The sequence below is a fragment of the Clupea harengus genome, chromosome 12 (assembly GCF_900700415.2).
Source record: "Clupea harengus chromosome 12, Ch_v2.0.2, whole genome shotgun sequence".
Taxonomy (NCBI): domain Eukaryota; kingdom Metazoa; phylum Chordata; class Actinopteri; order Clupeiformes; family Clupeidae; genus Clupea; species Clupea harengus.
Window position 1 is genome coordinate 14,418,551 of NC_045163.1, and position 22,998 is coordinate 14,441,548.

A 22,998-nucleotide genomic window follows, 5' to 3' on the forward strand; every position below is an offset into this window, starting at 1 on the left:
CATCTCCAGCATGGTCATACCATCCAGATGGCTAAGTAGGTCGAAGACAGCTGGCTATGGCCATCTTGGGATCCAAATAGCAATAGTGAAATCATATTTCATGGGAGCATCACTGCGGAGTCATTCCTAAGGGTACAATAATATGCACTCAAAACTGTCGAAGGTTTGGAGGATTGAAATGTGCCCTCTTCATTTAAAGATCCTCATTCTGACCATCGCCATGTTTTACTAGTAGTATTCTAGCGCCAAAACGTATGGTGGGTTCTGCTTTTTAAAATGAATCAAACGATTTGGATATGATGATTTTTCTTTCCTTTGAAATCATGTATTGAGTGTGATAGTGTTGCATCTTGAAGTGGAATATATATATTCACGAGGCGAAAGAGGTCCAGACACACTGTGTTTATCCCACCTGATATATTACACTTCTACCACACATCTGGAGCATGGCGTAATCAAGAAAGACTGCAGCTTCCTTTTTTTGATTCATTCATGGAGACTCATTCACGCCTGCCCATTTTCCTCCCCTCCGACTCTCTTTAACCAAATGTTTCGACTCTGAAGAGCAGCGGACGGGTTTCGGAGGCAGCGGCGGCCATGAGGTCATTTTTCATCACGATAGCATCACTGAAATTTTCCGCGCTGTTTGTTGCCATTGGCAGCAGACCATGATCAGAGAGAGGACAAGGGCCTGGAGAAAGAGAGGGAGAATGAAAAGAGAGAGAGAGAGAGAGAGAGAGAAAGAGGGATTGAGCGAGCTGGAGGAACACCAGACAAAGTGCGAACCAGGAAGTGAGGCAGTAATGGAACTTGTTTAATGCTTGGGATGTGTGCATTGGCTTAAAAGCCTCAGAGCCACCTCAAATTAAGAGCAATTCTGGAGGGTAAAGAGCCAGGAGGAGGATCTTTTAAAGCTAAGGCAATGGATTTTGCTTAAAGAGAAGTGTATGTATTATGTATCAGTAATCAGCGGGTTGGAAGCCAGTTTCTTTGCCAGGAAGCAGTATGTGCAGACTTTAGAAACACGTGTAGCAAACTTAGCAAGAAACAAATGGAAAAGGATTTCTTTGGAAAGAACTTTTTGTGAGAAGCTTTGTATTTACTTAAATGCTGGCATAAATAATATATTTCATACATTGTTTGATGCTGATATTTATATATTTACATTCTGGTTGTTTATTTGGTCTGCAGATTTTATTTATTTATTTATTTATTTATAGAATTAAATATAGTTTATAGCTTTATTTGCCCATGCTATTGTTTATTTCAATTAAATCAAGTATTTTCACCCTAAAAAAGAAATTGTTAGCTGGCTAAAAATGAAAACACATCACCTTTGAAATAACAGTATATAATATATTTTACATACAAAGATTCAGTCTTTATTTATGATGAGTTAATGAAAATTTTGTTTACATCTGTTATTATTTCACATGCACAGACAGACACACACATACACACACACACACACACACACACACACTCACACACACACACACACACACACTCACACACACACACACACTCACACACACAGCGAAAGAATAAAATATGCTTTGTAGCCATGGCGTGTCTGTGTGTGTTTGAGCCGGGCCATGCCCGCGGACCTTTGACTCGAACCCCAACTTGAACCTGCTGTTCTCCGTCAGCAAGCCCATAAATCACCACCCCCTACCCCACCCCTTACCCCCTCCAACCACCCCACGCCCCCCACTCCAATTCCAAGCCCCAACCCAACTCTTTGGCAGTGGTTGCTGCATCCCAACACCACAGTGCCCGGGCCGACTCCGCAGAAAGAGAAGTCCGTAACCAGATCCAAAAGACTAATCCGGGGCGAGAACAATTGCTGGCATACTGCGGAGTGGGCCAGAGGTGCTGATGCCCGCTGTGATGAACGCAGCCTTGCCCCCACACAGATATGTGCTACCAACGCACAACAGGAGAAACCAGGAGTGGGGGGGGGACAGAGACAGAGTTGATTAAGAGATACTGGGACATGTCAGAATGTCAGAGAGCAGCTCCCCCCTTACCCCTGGTATGTCTGTCCTTCCTCTCTCTCTCTCTCGCTCTCTCTCTCTCTATTTCCCTCACTCGCCAGGCCTTTTACAGCCCTTAGTGAGGCCTGTCTAATTTTACATGCACCCTACTGTGCAGCAATGTCATCTGGGCCAAGACATGCACTACTATTTATTCTGTTGTGGTTTATCTGGTAGTTTGTTAATGATGCCACAGGCCTAAAAATACACACGTGGTATTTAATGCAGTTAGGTAGTGTCCTATATACAGACAAAGCACAGAGAGTCGACGGATCGCTGCAGCTCTGCAGGCCATGCGGTGTCAAGTATGTCTGCTGTTATTAATGGATTGGAACCACATTGGTTTGACTACAGCGAGGAAGGAAATTCTTTGAGAGTTTGAACACTGAGATCCGATTGATCCAAAGATTGACGACAAACACACACTCATCCAGAATCTTACACCCGCACAAAACGGTTGTATGCGCACACACCCACCCACGCATATTCACACACACATACACATGTGCATACTTATAGGTGAGTGGATTCATGAATGTTTTGAACTCCAGTTAACAAACACCCTAACAGTGTGTGATTTTCAGAGTGATTTTCACCAATAAGTGTATGCATGTGTGTGTGTATGTGCTTGTTTGAAATAAAAAGAGAATAAAAGATTGAATGAAAGACAGATTTTCACCAGTAAGTGTGTGTGTGTGTGTGTGTGTGTGTGTGTGTGTGTGTGTGTGTGTGTGTGTGTGTGTGTGTGTGTGTGTGTGTGTGTGTGTGTGTGTGTGTGTGTGTGTGTGTGTGTGTGTGTGTGTGTGTGTGTGTGTGTGTGTGTGTGTGTGTGTGTGTGTGGGTTGAATATTGTGCATGCACAGATCTCCAATCAGCCCAGTATGCTGACAGGCATTCTGCTCCAGGTCCTCAGTCTGCCCAGACGTCTCATTGGATTTGCAGAGCCGGGAGGCCAGGCCAGGCAAACAGAGTCCCTTATTGAGTCATTAGCCAGGGCCCATAGCGGCAGGAATGTCTCCACATCCCCTACCCGTCTTCATGCTGATAACATCAGGCACCAACAGACACGGCCCTGGGCTCTCCGTCCTGCGTTTATGGGCGTCTACTATCAGGGTCCCCGATCAATGTAAAAGAGCTTCAGCAAACCAGCCAACCTGTTTACCCCCCCCCCCCCCACCCCCAACACACAGAATAACACACACACAACAGACACCACACATATACATATATATACAGAGACAGAGAAAAAGAGAGAGAGACTAGCGCACACACACACACACACATACACAAACACAAACACTCGCCCCTCCCTAAACAGGAGACACTGGTCCCACAGTCTGTCTGGTGTAAATCACTGTGTGCTAGTGAGAGTTATCTACCTGAGGTTGTAAGACCATAGAGTCTAATAGGAGCCAAGACAGTCAGATCACAGTCCACTGTCCTGCCCCTAAGGGCCCAACTTCCTGATTCAACTTAAAGACACTGAAGGCCATCACAACAAAAAATGGGATACAAAGATCAAAACTAAATTTCGCCCTTAGGAAGAGAATAGCAAAATGAAAAATAAAGTATGTGCTATTCAAGTATGTTACAAAATAAGACAAAACAACAACACTAGGTCCAGCACTTATAACCTATTATTACTACACAACACAACCCCTTCAAATGAAACTATCAGCAAACATGGAGGATATGATTACAACGCCACACACACACAAACTCAAAAACAGGGAGACCCGATTCCTCTAAGGAGGAGGTCAATATACTGTGCAGACTAGTCAGGTTGAAATTAGATGCCAACAATGGCATGGGCTCGTCCCAGGTCTATCCCAGCTCAAGTACACCATTCCTTTGAAAACTCTCCGGGCTGATATAGATAGTATAGGGGGTCCACTCCACTTGACCGCAGAGTGTGCCGTGTGTGTGTGTGTGTGTGTGTGTGTGTGTGTGTGTGTGTGTGTGCTTGTCTGATGTCGACTGTGATGGACAGGATCTCTCCAGTCACCCCTCTCTGATGCTTTACACACACAGACACACACCACACACACACACACACACACACACACACTCACACACACATTCAATGACACAAACAAAAATGAGATGAGTTCTCAGGGGAGTGAGCATAATACAATCAGAACCTCAAAGGCCGGCCCGATCGGACCGAGGACCGGGCACTTTAAAAGAATGGAAGCCTTTGGCAAGCAGGTCGCCCATTTTTAGCTGGAACAGCAGATTTCTTTGAGACACAGGCACCTTTTTATCTTTAAGTGAAAGAGGTATTACCGTGCTCTGTGCATTGACAATACTGCAGCTCCAATGCATTACTCGTGGCGCCCCAGCAAACCCTGGCTTGGGTGGGGTGGGGTAGGGTGGGGTTTGTAGTCCCTTGTTAACATTGCCCCAACAGTGCTTTTGATTTTATTTTCATTTTTCTCTTCCTCATCCTCCCATTGAATTAGGATCGATCGATGTGCCGGGCCACGCGGGCAGGGACGCAGACGACGGCAGCAACAGAGCCGTGTGTGACTGCTCTGCGCCGCCCCACCCCGTCTTTTCAGAGTATTCAGGCAACTAAATAGAATGATTTGCCCTTAGATGTCAATTTCCCTCCGAGACAAGGATGTCAATACCAATTAGATTGTCTGCAGTTGCCGTAGCGACTCAAGGCCCCCCACACACTTTTTTTTATATGTAAGCCTGCCTGTTTTTGTGTTTCGTTTTTGTTTTGTTCTCTCTCTCTCTCTCTCTCTCTCTCTCTCTCTCTCTCTCTCTCGCTTTCCCTTTTTGGCAAAGCTAGAGAGAGGTGGGCTGCGAAACATTTAGCTCCAAATCAGTTTTACGACAGGCACTGGGGTGGACATTACACTAACTTCATTAGGAACTCCGGGAGGAGACGGACGCATAGTGGGGGTGGCAGGGGGATGTCGGAGTACGTCTGTGGGGTGGTGGCTTGGGGACGGGGGGAGGAGGAGGGGGGTTGGCAAGCATGCGTTGTCTCTGTGTCTATGGCCTCTGTCGAAAGGTCAGGCAGTGCTACCTAAAGACTGTAAAAGGAAGGGGGGGGGGGGGTGGAGTAGAGTTGTACACAAATAAGTTAGACGGTGTGTGTGTGTGTGTGTGTGTGTGTGTGTGTGTGTGTGTGTGTATGTGTGTGTGTGTGTGTGTGTATGTGTGTGTGTGTGTGTGTGTGTGTGTGTGTGTGTGTGTGTGTGTGTGTGTGTGTGTGTGTGTGTGTGTGTGTGTGTGTGTGTGTGCATATGTGCATGCATGAAAGCAAGAGCAAAGTGAGAGAGAGAAAAGTGGAGGGAGATTAGAGAAAGATAGATAGATAGAGGGAAAGAAAGAGAGAGAAGGAGAGAGAGGGAGAAGTGGGAGGGAAAATGAATTAATGAACAAATGCAATTAGGAAATAAGCACCACTGAGTGGGCCCTCTCTCCAGCCAGCAGTGGCTCCTGCAAGGGCTAACGTGATAACATGACAAACAGATGTGACCCAGGCCTGGCCAGTCACACACACACAGAGCACCTTAGACAACACACACACACACACACACACACACACACACACACACACACACAAATACCAGAACCTAACCCATACTCATACATACACATGCTCGCAAAAAAACCAGAACCAGTAATCACACGCACACACACACACACATACAAGGGCCAACTGCAGGAACTCACAGGCCATTTGGGGGGGGCACCTTTAGGCAGTTTTCCACTGCAGGAACTGTCCCTGTAGAGCTTCTTTCAGGGCCGTTTTTGGGGGCAAAATAAGAACCAAGCGCCGTTTTTAAAACCAGCTACATTTACCAGAGGTTTGGTGACACAATTAATTATAGCTCACGCAGTGGAGGTTGTTGAGGTTACAGTCACTGAACCAACAGAAGCAAAATATCAGCTGAAGTATAGACTTTAATTAATCATAGCAGTGCTGGTATATTAATTTATCAAGTAATTACAGTTGTCGTGAAGCCATTTAATCAAGTGTAAGCGACGTTATAGCAAAATTCAACGATTGACTCGACCTTGAGGTAATCCAAACGTTATCTAGAAAATGTTTGGTTTAACGGTGTAATGTTCATGCTGCCACTGGAGAAATATATCATTATTTTGTTGTGCTCAGAATTGATATCGCAATTGAGGAGCAAAACATTAGGCTAGGTCACATTAGGCTAGGTCACTTGTAGGTCCGTAGTTCCTGCACCGCAATGGACTCAGAAAGGCTGAACGGGTTGATTAGGGGGTCGTTCCTGTAAACATTTGCGCCAACTGGTAAGTGCCCCAAGTTCCTGCACTGGAAAAGCACCTATGCACAGACACACACACACACACACACACACACACACACACACACACACACACACACACACACACACACACAACACACACACACACAGAGAAACACATTCCAGAAGCAGAATACTAATGGAGAACAATGCTGCTGAAACAAAACTAGTTGCATACAGGAACAGATAGCCAAAGGGAAAAATCAAGTATATGAAAGACTGAGAAAATCAGCAATAAAAATACATTAAAACTGACATGACATGAAACATATACAGTAAATGGGTTCAAATAACCAATCTAACCAAAAGCCACAGATCCTAACTGCCCAACAGCGACCTGCAGGTAGACCTATGGAATCAGTTATGACAGTGCAGAGTTATTTAAATGATGCCCTGGAGTTGAGTTAGGTAAGTGTTTTCAGACCAACAACAACAGGAGTGAAACCTGAATGTTATCTGCAGTTTGATCGTTATCTTGCCTATTTTCATGCATAACTCAATACGGAATGACGACGTCTGGCTTTGTTGTAATTAGCTAAATGGAATGGCAAGTGAAAGTGGTTTGGCTTGATTATTCTTGAGGCCCACGTCAGGAGAGAATCGTTTTTTTTCCCTTTTTCCATATGAAAGAGTGTGTCTGCACAACTAGAAAACGGTCGCCAAACCTGAAAACCTCACCAAATCTCACCAAACAGCTTTGAGCTGTGCGTTTAGTTTTGTTAGCAGAGAAAAAATAAGAGTTCTGTAACATTTTGCTCTCCAAGGGAGAAAACGGCATTTCAAAAGGGAAAATGGAAAACTTGAAATGGAAACTGGTCTCAGGAAGAGATAGTGATGACCCAAAAGAACCTAAATACTCAAAACAAGTACAGCTTCAGAATTAAGGGGCTCGGCAGGTCCTCACACCTATTTCAACACTCGTTTAGAATCTCTGAAATTTGTTGAATTCTCTTTTAGTTAAATTGAATTATAAACACAATTTTAGAATTTTAGCACAAAACAATTAAAAAATGTTCAGCTGTGAATATTTACAGCAGACCAACTAAAGTCAGACGGAGGAGAAGAGAATGAGGAAGCGGCAACCAAGACAGCCACTGATGTTGAGGCCCAGATCTGGTCCGAACGAGGCCCAGTTCTGGGCGAGATCTGTTCCCAAGCCCACTGCTGTTTGAAAATGTATAGTACAATCATCAGCTAGCCATTTCAGTCAGCACAGATTAGGGCATAAAAACAACCTTCAGTTTCAACTATTCTACCATAGCCACCCAAACACATAGGTATTTGCATATGACCTGGCAAACCTGCTTATACACATAACAATCATTTCATGTACGTAAAGGGATCTGTATAAAAAGGAGCATTATGCAGTCTAGTCTGCACAAAGAATAAGACGCTGTCCAATCCACTTTAGTGCACAGCGAGTCTACCATTAAGCGCTCATTTCCCACAGAGGGCCGAGTCTTTTGCTTTGTCGTTGACATGTTTACCTTGTTAGCCTTCCTGGTTGCTGAATCAGGTCCACTGCATGACACTTAAAGATATTGCTTACAGACAGCAAGAAACAGAGAGAGCATCAAAACACAGACTGACTTCAGGCTACAGGTTTGAAGCTTTGGCTTAGGGCCTTCAGTACGATAAAAGCAAGCGTACAAGCAATTCTGAAATAAAGGAACTTCATTATTTTGAAGGATATCCGATATGCAGTGACTTCTCGTTCGTCAAAAATAATTATAAATAAAACCAAATAATTTTTTCATGTCTGTCCAGAACCACGCCACTACTGGGAATCCTAGCAATCATATTATATTGGTGCATATGTAGCCAATCAAGGCCTGCCCTTTGATGTTGCCAGTTTATTATTTATATATTTCTGGCACAGAGTCAGAAACAAAACTGGACTGAGGAATACCCATTCAGTAAATAAAATTCCATTTCAATTTCCATATCCTGTTCAATTGCTGGAGCTGAGTTGGAATGCGGCCACAGCTAAGCCCTCTGCATACATTTAATCGAATTATACGAACTAAAACATTTAATACACTTCACCGCACGCTGCCGATGACAGGAAGGCAATAGAGAGCCTCCGTCAAGTCGTTTTCCTCTTTACAAAGTACACGCAAACGTCATGGCCGCCAGTAGTCAACTTCAACTAACACTTCAATGACTCCTTCCTGATTTTCCTCACTGCTTTTCTCTGTCGGTACGGATATACTTCCAGCGGCTACATGACGACCAAGTCCTGCCCCCTTTGCCATGAAAGTTATTGACTGGCTCGGAGATGGATTTGAAAACCATCGTCAACACTGACAGAGGTACAACTCTCTCTCTCTCTCGCTCTCTCTCTCTCTCTCTCTTTCTCTCCCTCTTTTTCGCTCTTTCTCTCTCCCTTTCTGCTTAAGCTTGGAGCCTGCTTTATGGAAAACTGGAAACCATTTTTTTAATTACATAAATAAATGATACCAAAAACCGCCCCCATATGGTCATTTCCTGTGTCGTGGCCAAGCTGAGAGACGGGGTGTGGGCCTGCATCTATGAGGCTCGACGTTCATCCTCAGATCACACAGAGTCGGCGTGCGAGTCGTGATGAGAAGAGGCACATCACACAGGCGCTCACCCGGGCACATCTGTTTACAATACAGCACTTCTGCCACCTCAGCTTGGCAGACAGATGTCCAATTTTGAAGCTCTGTTCGGCAAAGATTGAGGACCACAAGAATAACGGCAGATTCTTACTGAACAAACTGTTATGGGAGAGTTATGGTTTATCAGCTATCAGCTCAGACACGCAGAAGTAATAGAAGAGTAGTCCTGTCTCTGGGCAGATTCGTTTGAGGGATGTTCGCCAAATGACATGAGTTTATGATATTAGTATTTGCTGTGACATACTGTATGAGGTTGGGAGATGATGTTTGGGGAGCTCTGCATTTGGCTTCATTTGTTCACTGAGAACTTGTGACCTTTCTCTCTCTCTCTCTCTCTCTCTCTCTCTCTCTCTCTCTCTCTCTCTCTCTCTCTGTGTGTGTGTGTGCCTGAAATGCTTAAACTGGTGTATTCATTCATAAAGAGATGTTCTGGTTAAACATTGTTGTGACGAGTTTATATTTGTCTGACATGGAGAACCCACATCTTGCCTTGCAATTAAATGTATACATGTATGAGATACGGTTTGCACCTGCATTTGAAACCTGGCTTTTTTGCAATTCATCACGTTGTAACCTGAACACTTCTCCTGTTCAGCATATCAACATGCTTCAAGGTGTGTTTCACAGAAAAATCCATAATTCCTCTCAAGTATTCTACTCATAATTACCTGAACAAAAATGAAACCATTTTTCCAAAGAGAAGTAATGTAATTCTAGCAGGCCTCCAATCATTCGGTCTCATTAGAAACATGGAAGGCAACCGACCAGCTCTTGCAGTGTGGGTATGAATGCATAGATAGAGGTGTGCTGTTTTACATTCAGACCCCGGCCTCATAAAACCCAAAGCGCGTACAATTAGTGTTCAGTGAATGCAGGCCTCATATTAGGTTTACCTGAGCGGATGTGTAGTATTTTGAGACTGGTCATTTGCAACGGATTCTTCTGAAGAGTCAGTGGAGATGTTTTAAATAATCAAAAATCAATAGCATCTTTTCCAGAGATGCCTGCTGGCCAGCTTATTCTGTTTCATTCTACAGAAATATGGCTACGACTGAGCAGCAAAAACAAAACCTCTTTGAAAAACATCCCAGAGCCCTTCATAAAAAAACTCTTAACTTATTAGTCCTAAAAATACTCTTTGTGTTGGGACAATGCTCATTGTACTGATTAACTGTACATTTGAGACTGACCACAGAGCTGCAAAATATTGTAACTATGAGAAAAAACAAAATAGAAAAAAATTCTCTGAAAAATAATATCTGGTATACTATCGAAACTAAATGCAAAATAACATTGTGGGTATTTAACCATCAATAAAACTATGATTAGCTAACCAGTAAAAGATTACTTTAAATTTAAAAACTGACTTCGTATTACAGTCAACCAGTTGCCTCAGCAGGTCAACGGCTGCGCTGGGACGACTGTCTGACCATTGAGAGCGTAGAAGAGATCCCCATCACACAGAGTTTACTCACACCACGTTTCTCACATTCTATATGTTTATAGATGACAGCTGTGGACTAGGAACTGGGAAGAACTAAAAGGGTGGAATTGTGAGTTCAGCTTACTCTTCAGCTTACGTTTAAACACTTTCTTAACAGGATTCCATTTTTTGTATCAGAGCAATAATTTATCCAATAATTTGTACTTTCAAATTTGTGAGATGGCACACAAACACACATGCTCGCACACACACACACAGACACACACACACATACACACACACACACACACACACACACACACACACACACACACACACACTCCTCCTCAGAGCTTTCAGTCCACTTTGATTTCAGTTCCCTCCTGTCACAAAACCCCTAGAATGGAATAAGTGAGCCAAGTGGACCAGCTCCCCCATTCGCTTCTATGATGGAATCAACGCACTGCTGTTTGAGCAGGGAGTACTAAGCAAATTTAACCAGCAGGAGCCTGGTAAGGGAGAGGGATAGAGAGAGAGAGAGAGAGAGAGAGAGAGAGAGAGAGAGAGAGAGAGAGAAAGAGAGAGAGAGAGAGAGATTCTGTATGGTAATGCAAAGACTGTCCGGAATGCTCCAGCCTGAACTGTATGTGAACTCACGAACCCCCAGTTTCCACCTGACAAAATCTGTTCTTTTGCCCTGACGTATTGCCGTAAAGAACTTATTGCGCACACACAGGAATGCAATCTAAAGATTAGAGTCGCTTCTCCGTAGGCTTGGCAAATAAATATGTCTGACTGTGGAATAGAAATACTGCAGATCGTTTTCTGTCGAAATTCCTCTCAGCATGGCGTTTCTGTTCCCCTTCCCCCCCCCCCCCCTTCAGTCTGTTATGAGTGGTGTTGGTACATGTAAGGCAGGGCTCTACTCACTGTCGACATCTTCGTTGCTTGAAGCGTTTCTGGACTGGGCAAAAGGATCCTGGCTTGGGGGAAATCACATGGGGTGTTTTGGCATCTTAGAAGGACTGTACGCGCGCTTCAAAAGAAACCATCATGTGCCAGAAGTGCGCCGCGCCGCGCCGCACCATGCAGAGGCCAAGGGCCAGCCCAAAAATAACAAATGTATCATCCCTTCTATCGCATGGCACTTGGTAAAACAAACACAGCGTCTGAGTCGTGGAGAGCCTTTGAAGATCTAGTCTAACGGTGTGCAGCGGGCGTAATTGGCTCCCCGCAGACTGGGGCCAGCGAAGGGTTAAAATTGGAATGGACAAAGCGTGGTGTTTTACATGCATAATGGCGTGTTTGTTTTCACTTGTAATCCCTCCGCAGTGATTTAAACACAGAGAGTGAAGGATGATTGGCGCGTGAAGGTTTCTGAGGTTTGTTTTGGAGGTACTCCCCACCACTCCCCCTCCCTCTCTCTCTCTCTCTCTCTCTCTCTCTCTCTTTCTGTCTTTCTACTCCCCCACATTCCATCCAGAAGGGGCAGCACTGCCTGTGGTTCTTAGGGGAACGGTGGGGGCCTTGCTCGTACCCGTAAACCCGGCACCTCCCTGGGAAAGCTGGCTCACCCCTCCTCTCTGGGGCTGGGGCCTGCTGGAGCCAGCCCCTCATATTTTTTATTTTATTTATTTATTTCTCTTTTCAGTGTGTTTTTTTGCCCCGCGATGGCAGCGGCCGAGAATTAACTTGATTTGTTTGTCTGCCGCCGCATGTTTTGCGTCGAGGCAGTGCCCCGGCCCATTAGACCCTCTTCATACCCCGAGCGGGACGGGGAGGAGTGGGAGTCTGGGAGCAAGCGGAGCAGAGAAGACGTGCACTCTGCATGCACCGTTCCCATCCGTGGAAATCTTTAATATGTCTGTTACGTAAAGCCCTATGCCCTAGCCCTTGCTGTGACGGTAGGTCGGGTCGAACAGGGGTAGACAGAGGGGGGAGCGGTGGGGCGGTAGGGTGGTTTGTGGGGTGGGGGGTGGGGGGGTAAGGAGTCTGCATTCTTTTGAAAAAACATGTCCTCCTCTCCATTTGAATCTCCCTTTGTCCCACAAAAAAAGTAGGGAGGCTTTTCCCATCTCTATTTTTTTATTGGCCTGTTTCCTCATGCACAGGAGGGGTGTGCAGGCAGGCTGGGCCCGCCATTGATCTTTCATCAGTCCACAGCAGCGAGTGGAAGTGAAAGACAGCCCTGGCGAGTCTTTTCTCCCTCTCGCTCTCTCTCTCTCTCTCTCTCTCTCTCTCTCTCTCTCTCTTTCTTTCTTTCTCTCTTTCTTTCTGTCTGTTTTTTTCCCCTTCTTCGTTACTCGCTGGAGCCTGCCTATGATTGTTTCCAGTTTCCTCAGATTGTTTCTGGTTTAGCGAGTGTGCTGGGGCAGCCAGGCCGAGAGCCACAGACATTTAGGAGAGCACGTAACTACCACTGCACTGTGGGTAGGTGGACAATGGCGTTTGGGTGATTTCTGATTGTACGCGTGTGTGTGTGTGTGTGTGCGTATGTGTGTGTGTGTGTGTGTGTGTGTGTGTGTATGGGTGTGTGTGCGTGTGTCAAAGTGTGGAGGTGTGTGCGCTGGGTGTGTTGGGGAGTGTGTGTGTGTGTGGGGGGGTGTAAGTGAATGTGTGGGCGTAGGAGTTTTGTCATATTTCTGAGTGTTTTTTAAACTTGGCTGAAATAAGTCCTTGCCCTTTGATGAAAGGCTCATATGTTATTGGTGCCTGAGAAGATTTATGGAAATGTTGGGTGAGAGACAGAGAGAGAGTTAGTGTGTGTGTGTGTATGTGAGTGTGAGTGTGAGTGTGTGTGTGTGTGTGTGTGTGTGTGTGTGTGTGTGTGTGTGTGTGTGTGTGTGTGTGTGTGTGTGTGTGTGAGTTTGTGCTCATTTACTCATTTACTATCCATATGGTCACTGTTTTGAAGAGGGAGAAATAAAATGGTGTTAACAATTGTCGCAAAACACATTTACAGTAATAAAATTCTACTCTTCGAAAACATACAGATTGTAACATAATAGATCAGATTAAATAGAAACATTCAATATAGAAATATAACATTCAAAGCTTAAACTAAATCCTGACTTTCTTACATTTCAATGATTTAGGCAATCCACAGCCAATCCATACTCAACATGCATGATCTCTTGTATTGAATTTTACATCAAAAGAAAAACACAATATCTAGTTGACAGGTCTATTACATTGGAAACTATCTAAAGATACTACTACTACAACTACTACTACTTCTGCTATTACTGCTATTACTACTACTTCTCATTATTATTATTGTTATTGTTGTTGGTATGGTTGTTGTTGTTATCATTATTATTCTTATTACTGTCATCCTATTTCATTTATTTTTTAAATTAAACAGTTTGTTGTGGTTGAGGGGTGAGGGATATGGCCCTCCCCGATGCTCAGTCAGACAGATTGGCCTGTGAGCATGACTCTACACTTGATCACCCAAAGAGAGTCAATATTTCACCTTTTCTGGCAGCTCGGGGACAAATCCATAGAGAGATGACCAGAGCAGGGGGGAGGAAAAAAAATGCTCCAAATGATCAGATCAGTTTCCACTGGACCCTGAATATTTCATGCCGCATGTCCAACAGTGGACATGCAGATGGGCTCAACAAATGGCGAACGTACATGTCCATAACTCTCCGCCCTCCTCTTCACCCAAAGGGACAGGCCCCGGGAATCATGTCTGGATAATATTTCTGGTCACACTGACCATGTGTTTCATGTAGCCCCCCTACCAAAGACACAGTGTTAGGGAGTAGTGAACTACATCATTAAACTAGTAGTTTAGCTACATTTTACACTAGCTTTCTGGTAGTTCAACTATATTCACATTTGGATAGTGATTCAAGAAGTTAAATTCTTTTAACTGAAACTTTACTTACTGAAAATACAAACAATTTTGGGCCATAAAAAGAAAGGAATTCATTTGTATTTTTTTTTTTGGAACATTGCTTCTCTACTGTAATTGAACCCCCTTTGACCAACCCCACCCCCTTTTTCTTTCATCCTGACCACTGTGAAGGCATGCCCAGGCAATGCATTCATCCGACAGCCACCACCACACACTTAAACTTTGTGTAGTGCATGTGCAAATGTTCAGAGAAGTTGTTGCATGCTATTTTGGAAGTTACCTAGCTGACTGAGTAATCCTGTTTGGTGCAATACACATACTGGGACTGTAGTTTCTGGAAGGCAGGGGTTTGACTGATGGACATTGTCCCCAAAGCTGACATTCCTTGCACTTTCCTATGAATAGTGGGGTATTTTATTTATGTATTTATCTATTGGTTTATGTGACCTGTGACCTGTGACCAAGTGGGCGCTTTTTGCGATACATTCTATTCAGTAGCATTTTTTGCTGACTGAATAATATTTTGTTATATTCGTATCACATATACATTGTCAATTTGATCAGTATTTTTAACTACTGTTTTCTAAGTAGCTTTAGTTAACCAAACAATATTTCTCCCTTGGGAAGCTTTGCTGTATTTCATCGTCTTCCAGTATGAAGTAATTGTTAGCCTGCAAAGCTATGCCTTCAAAGTAGCCTCCCCAACATTGCACACAGACATACCTTCCCTGTACCAACCCTGAATATGAAGTGCGTAAATACACAGCTATTCCACTTTTTAAACTTGAAATCCGCCTGTGCTAGTTTCTATTAACAATGTCTCTGTATGTAACCGAATAGTGAACCAACAAATACTGTAGGCTATATAGATCCAAAAACTCACCTCTCGTTTCACGCTCATTTACTGGTGTATATTCTTTAAAATAAATACATTAATAAACATAAATGTAGTTTTGTACTGAATGATCTATGATTATGCGTAACTGGTTCTGTGTAACCTTCACACACGTGCTTTTCGCTTAAAGGTGTGCCAAGTAGTTCAAGCTTGGCTGGCGAAGGCACACTACCTATTTTTGCCGAAAATATTATATACCATGCACACTAGTCTACTCTACACGTATGCGACTCTACAGCCGACACAATGAATCATCATATCCATTGTTTACTGATTTAAAATCAGATGGTATGGGAAATATTAGCTTAACATGCCCCAGCGTGAAAACATCCGAGATGATATGCATAAACTGAGCACCAACACACCGAGTTCTCACGACGCTGCCCGGTAACAGTTTTCTGTTATAAACACCGCCTACAGTCAGCCTCAGGCGCCCGTGTCATGATTCAAGCATCAGTTTTAGTAATGTCCTTGACGTTCTCCAGCTATAAAATAGCATACAGCCCGCGGTAAGAAGTTATCTGTGATACATCCTGAAAAACATAAACTCTTTCCGCAAAAAAGTGAATCCTCATAAAACCAGCAGCCTGATGAAATAGCGTAGTGTACTTACATTTACACCACGTTACATTTTTAGACTACAATGCTTAATTGTACAAGAACATTCATATCTACAGTGCAGCTTCACACATTGCCTCACATTATGCGGGATAATCATCTTATAAGTATAAATATGCCAAGTAAGTGTATCATCATAAGAACGTGCGCATTGATAGTAAAAGTTAATTGGCCCTTGTTGATGAACATCAAACTTGTCCCATCAAGCCCAGCTGTTTAAACACAATTTCTGGCAAGGGGAACATTCCAAATTAAATAGTCTCCACACTGCTGTTTTGCAGTTGCATTTGTGATGGACCACTTGCCACATACAAACTGCAGTATATGCATCTCACAGCCTTATGGCTGTGCTTGTTTTGAACTTCTCTGCAGGCATCCAGTAGGATGTGGTGGTGCTAGTGGTGGAATTATCAGCAGCACTGGCTGTCCTGTAATAGTTCAAGTTTAAGATTCAACAGTGAGGCTCATGGTTCCCAGGCATTTTCTCGATAAGATGTACCATTCTCTCCAGATTAGTCCACGTACACAATGGCATCTAAAGCCGACAAGCAGAAATTAATTTAGCATTGATGTCCCTCGCCAGATTCGACAACAAATCTCATTTACTGATCCCCCCCCCCTTTCTTCCTAATGTTTTTATCTGAGCCACAGCGTCTGGCCATTGTCAGTCAATAGCTGGCCCCTTTTGGAAATCAGTGCTCTCTTTGTGTATACCCCCACCCCGCCGCACAAACCCTCCTTGCTTGTATTCTTAAGAGGGCTGTGTTAGATGGAATACTTCCTTTTATAATTTCCAAGTTGTATATGCAAGACCTTTTCCTCCTTGGCATAATGTGGGTCCCAAAATATGATTATTTCCGAGACGGAGAGGATCCTCACCCAAAAATAAGTGAACATACGTAATGAATGAATGAATGAACGAATGAGTGAGTGAGTGAGTGAGAGATGGGAGAGCAAAAAGCAAGACAGAGTCCTTCAGCAACAATGGAGGGGATACTTTACATACAATTAGAGAAACAAGGCAGCAACAAATGGTCACAATGGATGGCTCAATAGGACGCCACAGCCTTAACTAGGATATTCACAGTGCTTCATAGCTCTGTATTGCTTTTAGGCAACTTGAACCCTTTACTTGAGTGAATGACTGACAGACTGATTGTGTGTCCGAATGAATGAGTGAGTGAGTGAATGAATGAACAACATTATATGTGTCTGGGAAATGATTCACAAAAAGTAATTTCTATATTGTTTAATTACATATACACAGAGTGTATCTAATTACATCCAACTGGATATGGAAAAATATGGGCGAAAAAGAACATTGACATCAAAATTGACATCAAAGAGATTGTACAATTCAATTGTGAATACTTGTGTATTCTTAACTGTTTCACATTACACCAGACAAGCCCAGGCACCGTCAAACTGGAGCAATCAACACAAACTGTAATTTATAGCTTAAATAAACACCATAGTTAACACAGCATTGTAATAATGACAACTTGCAAAATGATGATCACACACAGATGAAGACGGGCAACATAGCACAGTCTGTCTCCCTGCACAACCTGTTGGTAATGCATAATTGCTGGGAGCTATCGGAAGGACTCCACATCGCCAATTATGCGTCATGCTGGATTGTGTTCATCTGAAGCATGTAATGCATGGCTTCTCCACAAAGTGCCTCTGCCTTGTTCAAGGGAAATGAGCCCGTGAACCACCAGGCATTCCAGGGGAACGGTATAGCACATAGCATCCAGTGCCTGGACCACAGTGTTCTCTACTCCTTCCATTGTGTCAGAGCCAGTTAGTGTGCAAAGCTGTATCAGAGCAAACGGAACCGCCTCGGTGGTCCCTGTGCCAATCCCTCGCAATCCAAGTACGGTCGATTATGTCCAAATGAAAGCAAGCAATTCACAGTGTTTTACTGTATCACATATGCACATATCTGTGGAAAGCTGACTAATATGGACTCAGAATAGACAATGAAAATCTCACAAGCCAGTTCTGATTCAGTATCATCTTCTGCTGTTTGAAGCTAATTAAAAAGGTTTGAAGTGAGCATTGCTATTGTAAAAGCAACACAGAAGATGTGTGGTACAATACAGAGCCAGTGCAAGAGGCCTACTACATCTCCTGTACTGAGAAAAAAGTTATTCAAACTCGTTTTGACCACAAATGAATTGAGACTTCAGCTGAATCTTCTTCAGTAAAAATATTTTGATCACAAAGATTTAGGTATAAAAGTTATTTTTACTTTAAAGTTTAAACAGCCTGCTCGCTGAACAATCCATGACCTCATACAGATTTGATATGGAAATATACATTTCCACTTACACTTATGTTCATTGGGATTTGGATGTTAAGGCTCACATGAGAGAGATGATTGACCAAATGTGTTGTGTTTGCAAACGCAGGATTAACCTGACAGTGTAATGATCTAAGTGGTCTAACAACGTCTTCTAATCACACTAATTGTTTTCGCTAGGTTAAAGGATTTGAGAACCAACCCAGCTATCACTCAAAACAGAGTGAAGAATGTGACTGATTCCTATAGTTAAAATAGTCTCTTAATAGGGTTGAAAAATCCTTATATTATTAAAAAGAAAGGCCTATTAGCGAGCGATGCATTTACTTGACTACTTTTCTGAGAGTTATAGTATATATTAGTATCTATAGTACCTTTACAAAAACTGGATGCAAATGTATTTACAGTCGACATTTTATGGGGCTTATGATAGTACATGACGTTGCAATTATAGGCCTACTATTGATGTCGAATAATTTGAAAGGGGGAGGCTTCATAATATTCGACAATATGTTCACCATTTAAGGGGCTCTAAGAAGATCAAAGACGAACCGTCATATACCAGTGTTGGTTAATGTCAGAGCCTCTATAGCATGGATGGCCTGCTGGCTACAATTTCTATTTTCCGTCTTGGTGTCAATCTGATTTAAAGCTACGTTCTATCACAACAGTGATGCCGACTGGTTGATATTAGGATAGTGGACCATCTAGGTAAAAACGTATATGATCATAATAGGCTATTCTTAAATTTGATATGGTTTGCTATACAGTTTTCTGTCATTGCGTCCGTAATTACTTTCATTGTACAGATTAGCAACTGTGTGTGTGTGTGTACATAACATAAGGCTAAAACCTTTAGCTATTTCTACGGTCAAAATTAAAGTTATTTTAATTTTTTAATTTATGTAGATAATTGTAAGGGAAAGATTTCCTGAAAACCTGTTGGGCGACATAGTAGGATACAATGAATATTTAGTTAGGCAAAAAAGTGAATTGCCTTTTAAATACTGCATGTGACTGCATAATTAATTGTATCACCAGTCTTGATATAGGCTATTTAAGATGTTTCTTAATGACTTACTGAAATCTGAATTTTTAAACTACGCCATTAAAACCTGACATCGAAGAGTGTGTGTTTATGTTTAGCGTATGCTACACCTACCTTCACATAATTCAACTCCCAAATCTAGAGCTGTCTAAATTAGTTAATGTAATTTGAATGTTAATTATTATCGTACGCCTGGCCTTATCATCGCATGGAAACCGACAACCTTCCAGTCTAGCAGACTACTTTGTGGCGAAAAATAAATAACTCAGAGATAATTCTGCAAACATGCATCGACAATATCTTTGTTGACATTTCTATTTCGATGAACAACAGATAACCTTATCGTTTTAATATTAGCAATCAAACAACGGCTCTCGGTCTGTTGGTGTTGGACTTGGCTATTGGGGTTATCTAATGACTCACAAGAGTGGACAGGTAGAGAGCTATTCGCCAGTCTGTCACAATATAACTTTCCACTCCAACTTAAAAGGGTTGTCGAGAAATTATGCTGTCTGGCCGGGAGTTGTCTTGGGACCAGTGACCCGCACAGGCAAGAGTCTCTTAATCTCATAGCCATGACATAAAACACTTTCCTGTTTACACGATGGGGCGGAGACGGTACCCAGCCCGACGAAGTGCGCGTTGTGCACGCATGAGAGCGGAGCACTGGACCGGCAAGTATGGGGAACAATGTTGTCGCTTGATAATTTCGCGCTACTTTGGCTGTTTGGCTTTTCTTAAACACTTAGCTTTCGCTTGGACGGTGGTTTGCCGAGTGACCGAAAGTGGCATTGGCGCGTTTTCTAGTCATTTTATCATGTTTAATCCGGATTTAGCGAGAAGTGCCTAGCAGAGCCCAGACACCCTGGCTCCAGTAGTCATCTCCATGGGCTATGGAGCTGCCTGTTTGAAGAGGGAGACAGGTGTAAATATTCTTAATCTTCTCTCGTTCTACCCTGGCGAAATTCACCTGCGGGTGAAAGCTTTCAAGCTGTTTTAACACAAAAATATTTTCGACGCAAAGATTTATCGCAATCAGTCAAATAATGTATTCTTGTGGTATATTTAGGCTATTGCTATCGTTACTCATTGTGATTCTAATATGCTTTCGACTTGTATTGTTATCGACTTGGACAGAATATCTATAACCAGTTATTATATGTTGTATACACATTGGGCTCAGTCTTGTGAACTGTCTCATTTTCTGTAAAAGATGGATTTACTGTTTGGGTACTGTTATATAGCCTGCCTACTTTCACTGTTCCAGTAATCCAACATATAAGGAAAAAAGTATGCTCCATTAAAATGCCTGACAATAGTTTCGGCAAAGCACAACACTATTAAGTCAAACCTGAGAAAAAAAAATAAAGAATATTTTCCTAATTTTAGTATAAAGTTGCTGTTAGGTGGCATTCTAAAACGCATAAACTGTCAGCCCCCCCCCCCCCCCCCCACACACACACACTTTTAGGAATGCATGTGGCCACGACCATTTCTGTATCATTATTTAACTGTATAAAGTTGGCCTTGTTTGTCCTGTCCTGAAAAGACTCAGTGAAGCAACGCTATCATCAATTACGTGTCATCGCGTGTTATGACATCTCCATTCCCCGAGCAGATACACACCACTCCCCCTTTCGCAAGAACATTCAATTAATTGCACACTTAAGGTGTTGATGCCATGACACCGCCCCTCTTATTTTTCCGTTATAGTGTTCATTCTCTCTCTTTCTCCCTCTCTCTTTCTCTCTCTCTCTCTCTCTCTGTGTGCGTGTGTGTGTGTGAGAGAGAGAAAGAGAGAGAGAGAGAGAGAGAGAGAGAGAGAGAAACTATGTAGGTCCATGCCACTTTTAATTAGGGATTGTTCCCAAAAGATGGCAAGAGACATGAGATAATGAGGTCCTGTGATAACGCGGTTTCCTTTAAGTTTTTCCCATGGATTGGAGCTGTCGCCAGTTCACAAAACGACACTGTACATAGACACCACGCTACTCACTTCTCATTTAACGCGCACAAAAGCTGATCTACCCCAAATCCCCACTAACAAACCAGGCACTGGCGACAAATCATATAATGTTGAATCTTATTCATTTCCCCACTAATTAACTAGAATCCCCACCTCATTCCTAATACAGTGACCAATTAATTTGTGATGTGTGTCAAAGGTCTCTGGGCTGGAGTCGGTCGCCAAGGACATTTGTGAAGGTCTGTGGCTTCCCTATAGGCAATGGATCTTATTAGAGGCTGACCCTGGTGCTGAAAGGTTATGGGCTTTTCACTGCCTTGGTCTGAAAACCAAGATGTTTCCTAATCGGATTTTAATTGGTTGGTTGAATGGTGTGTGTGCGTATGTCCGCGTGTGCATGCGGAATTGGTGTAAACTTGGAACACGGAAGGTTTTCTGTCAAAGTCGGTATTTAGATTGGACATAGAGGACGATGGATCAGAATAATGACGTTTAAAGATATCAAATCGCTTAAATATTGGCATAAACATCGTTAACCGCCTCTTAAAAAGTCTAGGTGCATTTATTCGACATAGAATAAATACATAACATTTAAAGACAAGTAGTCTAGTGGAAAGATAGTCAGACTATCAAGTGACTGTTAAAAATGAAAGATTTTAATGATACTAAAGTCGTATAGAATGAGGAGTCTGAGGACATAAACCGGTGACCCATTAATGATTCGTTTAAGTGGACAATGGATCATTTCTGCTTTTCAAAAAATAGGCCTTGGGCCTTAACACACTATATGTGTATTTTCTTGTCTTTTCAGAAGGACTTTTGATGGCAATGCAAACTCATGCCCTTGATCCTGATCCTCCCATCTTTTGGAGGCTCACCAGTGCAACCAGCGGTTCAGCCGACATTCAAACACCCCCCTTTGGTATACGTCTAAAACATCCTCATGCAAAACAGCTGTGGGAACCTCAATAAATGAAAGCTAGATTCTCAACCGCACCCGACTCAGTCCTATTTATTTAGTTCGTTTTTTTGTGGGGTAGGGGTATTCGGAAGTGCTTTGGCCTACAGTCGTTGTAACCACGTAGCCTATACGTAGCAATATGGGCCTACGCGACCAACGTTTTTCGAGGTTGGTTGTAATGGTTTGACCAATCGGTGTTAAGGAGAGTAAGGCCGTCCGCAAACCTATTGTACGTTCAATGGTAAAAAGGTTGAGTACTGATACTTAGGCTACACTGTACATGTCCTCTTTATCTAAAATACAAGAGGCTATTGGAATCACCTAAATGCAGTATGAATTTCCTGTTCAAGCAGCATCCCTTAAGCATCTAGACTACCTTCTCTCGAAACTAAAAAAGTTGCACAAAGGATCACAATGTTACAATTCAATATAATTCGAACCTTTAAGCACATGTATACTTTGTTACAGTCAACTTTGTATGCAGTGTAGTCATACATTATAATAGAAACTTAATAGAAAGTGGGGCGTCGAGGTCAACTCCACTAAACGTTCTTGATTGTATTATACTGCATACGTAATTCTAATTGTATGATGAGTGCAATACAAAATATGTTTTTCTCTTTTAGTGCAGATAACCTTCAGGCCTATTTGAGCAACTTGTATTTCTCGTCTTAGTTGTTATAAGACTCTACTAAACAGCCCCATTGGGTTGAACTGATATAGTGCACATATTTCTTGAATATCTCTATTAATAGTATTCTGTTCACCTACATTTAAGAACAGAAACATCCGGATTTGTGATCATGTTTTATTTATCGCTTGCCTCATAAAACGTTAGAAGGAATCTTGCGTTTCCCAAAAGCGTTTTATATGCAATTTTACACTTTTCATCAATTTCATTTAATGCAATCCTGAAAAGCAAAATCAACTAAATGATG

At 42.6% G+C, this 22,998-nt stretch overlaps 1 long non-coding RNA gene across 1 annotated transcript; it reads left to right on the top strand.

Annotated features, from left to right (window-relative positions):
- Positions 1-11,544: 11,544 nt before the first annotated feature.
- LOC116222833 lies at positions 11,545-22,090 on the top strand. Its single transcript, XR_004164799.2, has 2 exons — positions 11,545-12,829; positions 21,911-22,090. It is a non-coding gene; the product is annotated as an uncharacterized LOC116222833 (long non-coding RNA).
- Positions 22,091-22,998: the final 908 nt, after the last annotated feature.